A 6,342-nucleotide genomic window follows, 5' to 3' on the forward strand; every position below is an offset into this window, starting at 1 on the left:
TCCAGCTCCTGGCTCAGTGGAGGGGGGCCTGCTTCTCCCTCTCCCTCTGCTGCTCCCCCTGCTTGTGCCATCTCAGTCAGCTCTCTCTCTCAAATAAATAAATAAAATCATAAAAAAATAAAAGGCACAAATACCATTCAGAAGGGCTCCACCCTCATGATCCAAGCATCTTCCAAAGACCCCGCCTCCCAACAGCATGGTGGGGATGGTGAAGAGTTGGAGGATTTCAACACAAGAATTTTGCAGGAACACATGCGAAAGGGGAATTAAGTAGCACATGGCATTGAGGTCGCTAATCAACTCGCTTGAAAATAGGGAGATTATCCTGGATTATCTGGGTGGGCTCAATGTCATCACAGGGATATAATGTCCTGAAAAGTGGAAGAATGAGGCAGAAGAGGGAATCAGAGATAGGGCAGCGTGAAGATGACTCACCCCCGGGGACTCCCAGGTGGCACAGTCGACATTAAGTGTCTGCCTTCAGTGCAGGTTCTGGTCCCAAAGTTCTGGAATCGAGCCCCAAGTTGGGCTCCCTGCTCAGCGGGAAGCCTGCTTCTTCTTCTCCTACTCCCCCTGCTTGTGTTCCCTCTCTCGCTGTCTCTCTCTGTCAAATAAATAAATAAAATCTTTAAAAAAAAAAAAAAAAAGGAAGACTCGCCGTGATGTTGCAGGGTTTGAAGACGGAGGAAGGAGCCATGAAGCAGGGAACGTGGGCAGCTTCTAGAAGAAGCTGGAAAAAGAAAGGAAAGAGATTCTCCTTCAGAGACTCTAGGAAGGAATGTACTTTGATCTTAACCCAGTGTCAGACTCCTGATCGGCAAGGTATACACTTAGGGGACTTTAACACCCCACTTACCTCAAAGGACAGATCATTTCGAACCGAAAATCAACAAGGAAACAGTGGCTTTGAATGACACATTGGACCAGCTGGATTTAACAGATATATTCAGAACATTCCACCGTAAGACAGCAGGATATACATTCCTTTCTAGGGCACGTGGAACATTCTCCAGAAGAGATCCCATCTGAGGCCACAAAACAAGTCTCAACAAATTCTACAAGATCGACAAAGTCGTTCCATGAATCTTTTCTGACCACAATGCTAGGAAGCCAGAAATCAATCACAAGAAAAAATTTGGAAAGAGCATTAAATACAGGGAGGTCGAATAATATGCCACAAAACAATGAATGGGTCAACCAAGAGATCAAAGAGGAAATTTAAAAAAAAATACATGGAAACAAAAGAAAATGACAACACAACAGTCCGAAATCTCTGGGATGCAACAGAAGTGGTTCTAAGAGGGACATTTATAGCAGTACAGGCCAACATCAAGAAGCAAGGAAAATCTCAAATAAATTTCAAATAAATTACAAAAATAAAAAAGTTAGAAATCACTCTGGAAGGTGAGGCCGTGGAGGCACGGGGTGACTATGGGATGGGGGAGGGAGAAAGGGAAGGGCTCATTTTATTGTTTTAACCTGGGAACTTCACAGCATACCTCTTAAAAAGTGTTTATTATGGAAAGTTTCAGAGTGGGGCGCCTGGGTGGCTCAGTGGGTTAAAGCCTCTGCCTTCGGCTCAGGTCATGATCCCGGGGTCTTGGGATCGAGCCTGCGGTCTCGGGATCGAGCCTGGCATCAGGCTCTCTGCTCAGCAGGGAGCCTGCTTCCCCCTCTGCCTGCCTCTCTGCCTACTTGTGATCTCTGTCTCTCAAATATATAAATAAAATCTTAAATAAATAAATAAAAACAAAAGCCTTAGGGACAGGGCCCAGGAATATGCACTTTAACGAGCTTCTTAGTGTGTGTGTGGGCGGGGGCGGGAGTGTTTTTCCTCATACTTGGGGGCAGCCCTGGGCTCTTTCTGCCTCTGACTAGCCTGTACTGGCCATATTCTTTTTTTTTTTTCCTCTTTAAACAACCTCTGGCTGTTTGATGAAAGAGAAATTCTGTGTGATTTTCTTTTCCCCGGTCTGTACTGGCATGATTCTAATGATATCAGTAGGACTGGGTCAGTAATGGCCACTGTGCAGTCTGTAGTATTTCTTTTTCTTTTTTTAAAAAATTTTATTTATTTATTTGACAGAGATCACAGGAAGGCAGAGAGGCAGGCAGGGAGAGAGAGAGGGAAGCAGGTCCCCTGCCAAGCATAGAGCCCAATGCGGGCCTCGATCCCAGAACCCTGGGATCATGACCTGAGCAGAAGGCAGAGGCTTTAACCCACTGAGCCACCCAGGCGCCCCTATAGTATTTCTCACAAGCTGTGCCCAGGTCAACATTGTTGCCACTGTAGTGACGGACACCAGGTCTGGCCAACATGGCACAGTGTTCTATGTCAGATTCCCTCCAGGCTGGGCAGCTGTTGGCAAGAATGACTAGTTCTATTTAGCCAAGTCCCATCGTTTTCAGAATCTGCTTGTACCCCAGCGTGTATGCTCCACTTTCCAGAATGAGTTGGAGCAGAGTTGATCAACTCCAGCAGCCTTTATCATCTTTTTTTCTCTTGCCACCGTCCTGTCTTAGGTTGGGGAGGGCCACCACCAAGAGCAGTGGGCGAGATGGACGGGGCCGGGGATGGAGAGAGCTTGCCCAGCGCACAGCTCTCCCCTCCTGGCTGTTTCCTTGTTCCTCACTTCCGGGCACTGCTCACTATCAATGCGTGAGGGACCCACCGTCTGGGAATGTTTTGAAGCCCTCGCTGAACTTTCCATTTGTAGCCCATACGAGCGAGCTCTCAAAGAATTCCAGAAGGTTCACTGTCCCTGCTTGCAAAGGCACAGGGAGTCCTTCACAACCCCCTATAGGATTCCCTTACTCCTTGGGACTGGTTCTTGGGCCTCTGTGGCCTTATAAAGGAGCATAGCTCCCAAGTGCCTTTCGCAGAAGGACGGCCCTGATTCTGGTCCACTGTCTTCTCTCTCAACAGGGCTGTGGACAACCCAGGACGGAGGGAAGAGAGAGGACCTCCTGCAGAGTTCAGGCTCTTCCTCCCCAAAGCTTGTCTTCCAACAGGTTTTCGTAGCTGCCAGTGTGGGAGACGGATGCCCAGGGCTCTAGACTGGAACCAGTGGGCATCCCAGCTTCCTTGAGCCCTGCCCTCCTCTGAAGCAGCCAGGCGAGGAGCTCAGCTTTGGGAGATAAAATAAAAAGAGAGGGCTCACGCGTGCGAACTCGGTGCCCCGGGGGTTTGATTAAGGGAGAAATTACACGCTTTGGGAGCAACTGTGTAGAAGGCGGAGTCTTGAAAGGTGGGTATTTTGGGGGCGCCTGGGTGGCTCAGTCAGTTAAGTGTCTGCTTTTGGCCTGGGTCATGGCTTCAGGGTCCTGAGATCGAGTCCCGCATTGGGCTCTCTGCTCAGCGGGGTGCCTGCTTCTCCCTCTGCCTCTCCTGCTCCCCCTGCTCGTGCTCTCTCACTCTCTGTCAAATAAATAAGTAAAATCTTAAAAAAAAAAAAAAAAAAGATTTCCAAAGGAGGATGGTGAGCAGGAAATAGAGAGCAGGTCTTGTTTAGCTGAAACCGAATACAGGCACCGGAAACTGGAAGGTATTCGTGCCTGTGAGGCACTTCCTAGTTTCACAAAGTTCATCCAGTCCCCACCTCACCTGGGTCCTCAGCGCAACCCTGGGAGGGACGAGGCCGTTGTTGGTGAACTCATTTCCCAGAACCCTAAGACGCATGTTCTTCTGACTGAGCCAGCCAGGCACCCCCAAGCTCTGTTTTAGATGTTACCAGGGATAATCATTGAACAAAATGAAACAGACCATGCTGGGCCTTCCCAGAACTATTGAAAAGAGGATAGATAATACGCAAGGGAGACAAGAAAAATAGTATTTCAGGGGGTGAAATGCTTTGGAGAAAAATAAATTGTGGAAGGAGTAGAGGGACGGATACTATATTCTTTGATAGGTGGCTAGGAAAGGCTGCATTGAGAAGGTAATATCTGGGGCGCCTGGGTGGCTCAGTGGGTTAAGCCGCTGCCTTCAGCTCAGGTCATGATCTCAGGGTCCTGGGATGGAGTCCCGCATCGGGCTCTCTGCTCGGCAGGGAGCCTGCTTCCCTCTTTCTCTCTCTCTCTGCCTGCCTCTCCATCTACTTGCGATTTCTCTCTGTCAAATAAATAAATAAAATCTTAAAAAAAAAAGAGAGAGAAGGTAATATCTGACTAACGATCCAAAGGATGTGCGAGAGTGAGCCATGAAATATATATGGGATGGGTGTTTCAGGTAAGGGGGGCCTGCTGTGCAAAGGCCCTGAGGCAGGAGCTTTACTGGGTGTTTTCAGATGAACAAAGAAGGCCAGTATGGTTGGAGTAGAGACAGCAAAGGTAGAGTTATAGGAGGTGAAGAGGTGTGGGGATAGTTGGGGCATTGTAGGCTACCAGAGCTTTTACTCTGAGAGCAGAATTCACTGCCTTGAGTGCAAATGCCCAAGGGAAGTTCTGGGCTGACTCATCTCTGTATCCCCCTCAGCATCTAGCACAGGGCTTTTACCTAGAAAATATCAAGATGCAACTTTTAAAATTTTTTAAAAGATTAATTAATTTGGGGCGCCTGGTTGGCTCAGTGGGTTAAAGCCTCTGCCTTCATGCTCAGGTCATGATCCCAGGGTTCTGGGATCGAGCCCGGCATCAGGCTCTCTGCTCAGCGGGGAGCCTGCTTCCCCTTCTCTTTCTGCCTGCCTCTCTGCCTACTTGTGATCTCTGTCTGTCAAATAATAAAAAAAAAAAAAGATTAATTAATTTATTTTAGAGACAAAGCAGAAGGAGGGGCAGAGGGAGAGAATTCTTTTTTTATTTAATTAGTTTTTAAAAATAAACATATAATGTATTTTTAGAGGGAGAGAATTCTTAAGCAGACTCCCTGCTGAGCATCGAGCCCAACACGGAGCTTGAACCTAGAACCCCAAGACCATGACCTGAGCCAAAATCAAGAGTCAGACATGTAACCCAATGAACCACCCAGGTGCCCCAAGGTGCTTTTTTTTTTTTTTTTTTTTTTAAAGGAAAGGACGTCAACAGAGAGCATTTGTGTGGCCCGTGGGGAGTAGCTGATAGGTACCCACGTTGATCATTCTCTTATGCCGAGAGCTCCAGTAGAGATGAGGGCAGAAAACAGGGAGCTCTTTGGGGTTTCAGGGCAGGGGAGGACAGTGGCTGACTAGCAGGGTGGGCTGGAGGAGAGATGGGTGTAGGATGCTAGTTCACTGCTGGAAGGAGCAGTGGGCCTTGGAGTAGAGAGAAGCTGTAGGCAAGAGACGCCAGCGGAGAGGCTGGCCAGCACTTGGACGAGGATGAGAGGGAAGCTGGGTCTAACTGCCCGGAGTTGTTGAGCCGCGTGCTTACACCAGGGGGATCTGTGAACAGACTGGAGAATCCTAGAGAGCTCGCCTCTTTCATGACACGTAGCGTGCTCTGCCTTGTGTTGTCTTTTCCTCCTGCTTTCCTTTCCCTCACCTCAAGGGCAGGGAGTGTCTTACTCATCTTGGCATCCCACAGCGTCCTGTATGCCACCGAGCTACAACAGGTGCTCAGGCAGCACTTACGGAGTTGTTTTAGATAAGCGGGGCTTGAGAAACGGATGCGCCACCTTTGATCCCATTAGTTCTAGAAGAAACGGATGCGCCACCTTTGATCCCATTAGTTCTAGAATCATCCCGTCCCTCCAGCACGCTGGTTCAGCTCTTCCAGTCCTCCGTCGGGCAGATGTTATTCCCGGGTCTCTCATGAGCAAGACAGCATGTGCCTGTCAAATCACAACGTTCGTCAGTCACGAAAGCCTGAACACAGACACTGTGTCACGTTCAGAATTAGCTAGGCATTTCTCTGGGGCACAGAGAAAGAAGTTTCTCTAGAGGGCGGAGAAGTAGCCACTACCAATCCATCAATGCAAAGGGTCTCCTGCCTCCTTTGTATCTCCTGAGGCAGTTACTATACGACCTCCCTAAATACCACAGGCATCAATAAATGCCTGTGGGGCGGAGGAGGTAGGGAGCAAGGGAGCTGCACTCAGAATGAAACATTCACTCAAATATTTACAGAGCACGTTCTACAACGTGTGGACACAGGCCCCGCATGTACCCTAGTTTCAGAGGTCAGCTTCAAGGTTCTATTCTCCCCAAAGCCTCTGGACGCCCCCCCTCATGTGGATTGGGGCTGTCATAGCACCTTGAACTTACTTAAGCCTATCATTTATAAAAGGACATTTTAAACGCCCGTTTTCTGGTCGGCGTGTTCTTCCAAACTGGACGCTCTCGGAAGGCAAAACGCGGATTTTGTCCTCAGCATTGACCACATCGCCCTTGGACGACACCGGCACCGGATTAAACCAGACCAGGTCGTAGA

Source organism: Mustela putorius, unplaced genomic scaffold, assembly GCF_011764305.1.
Source record: "Mustela putorius furo isolate JIRA1106 unplaced genomic scaffold, ASM1176430v1.1 tig00000139_pilon_pilon_pilon, whole genome shotgun sequence".
Taxonomy (NCBI): Eukaryota; Metazoa; Chordata; class Mammalia; order Carnivora; family Mustelidae; genus Mustela; species Mustela putorius.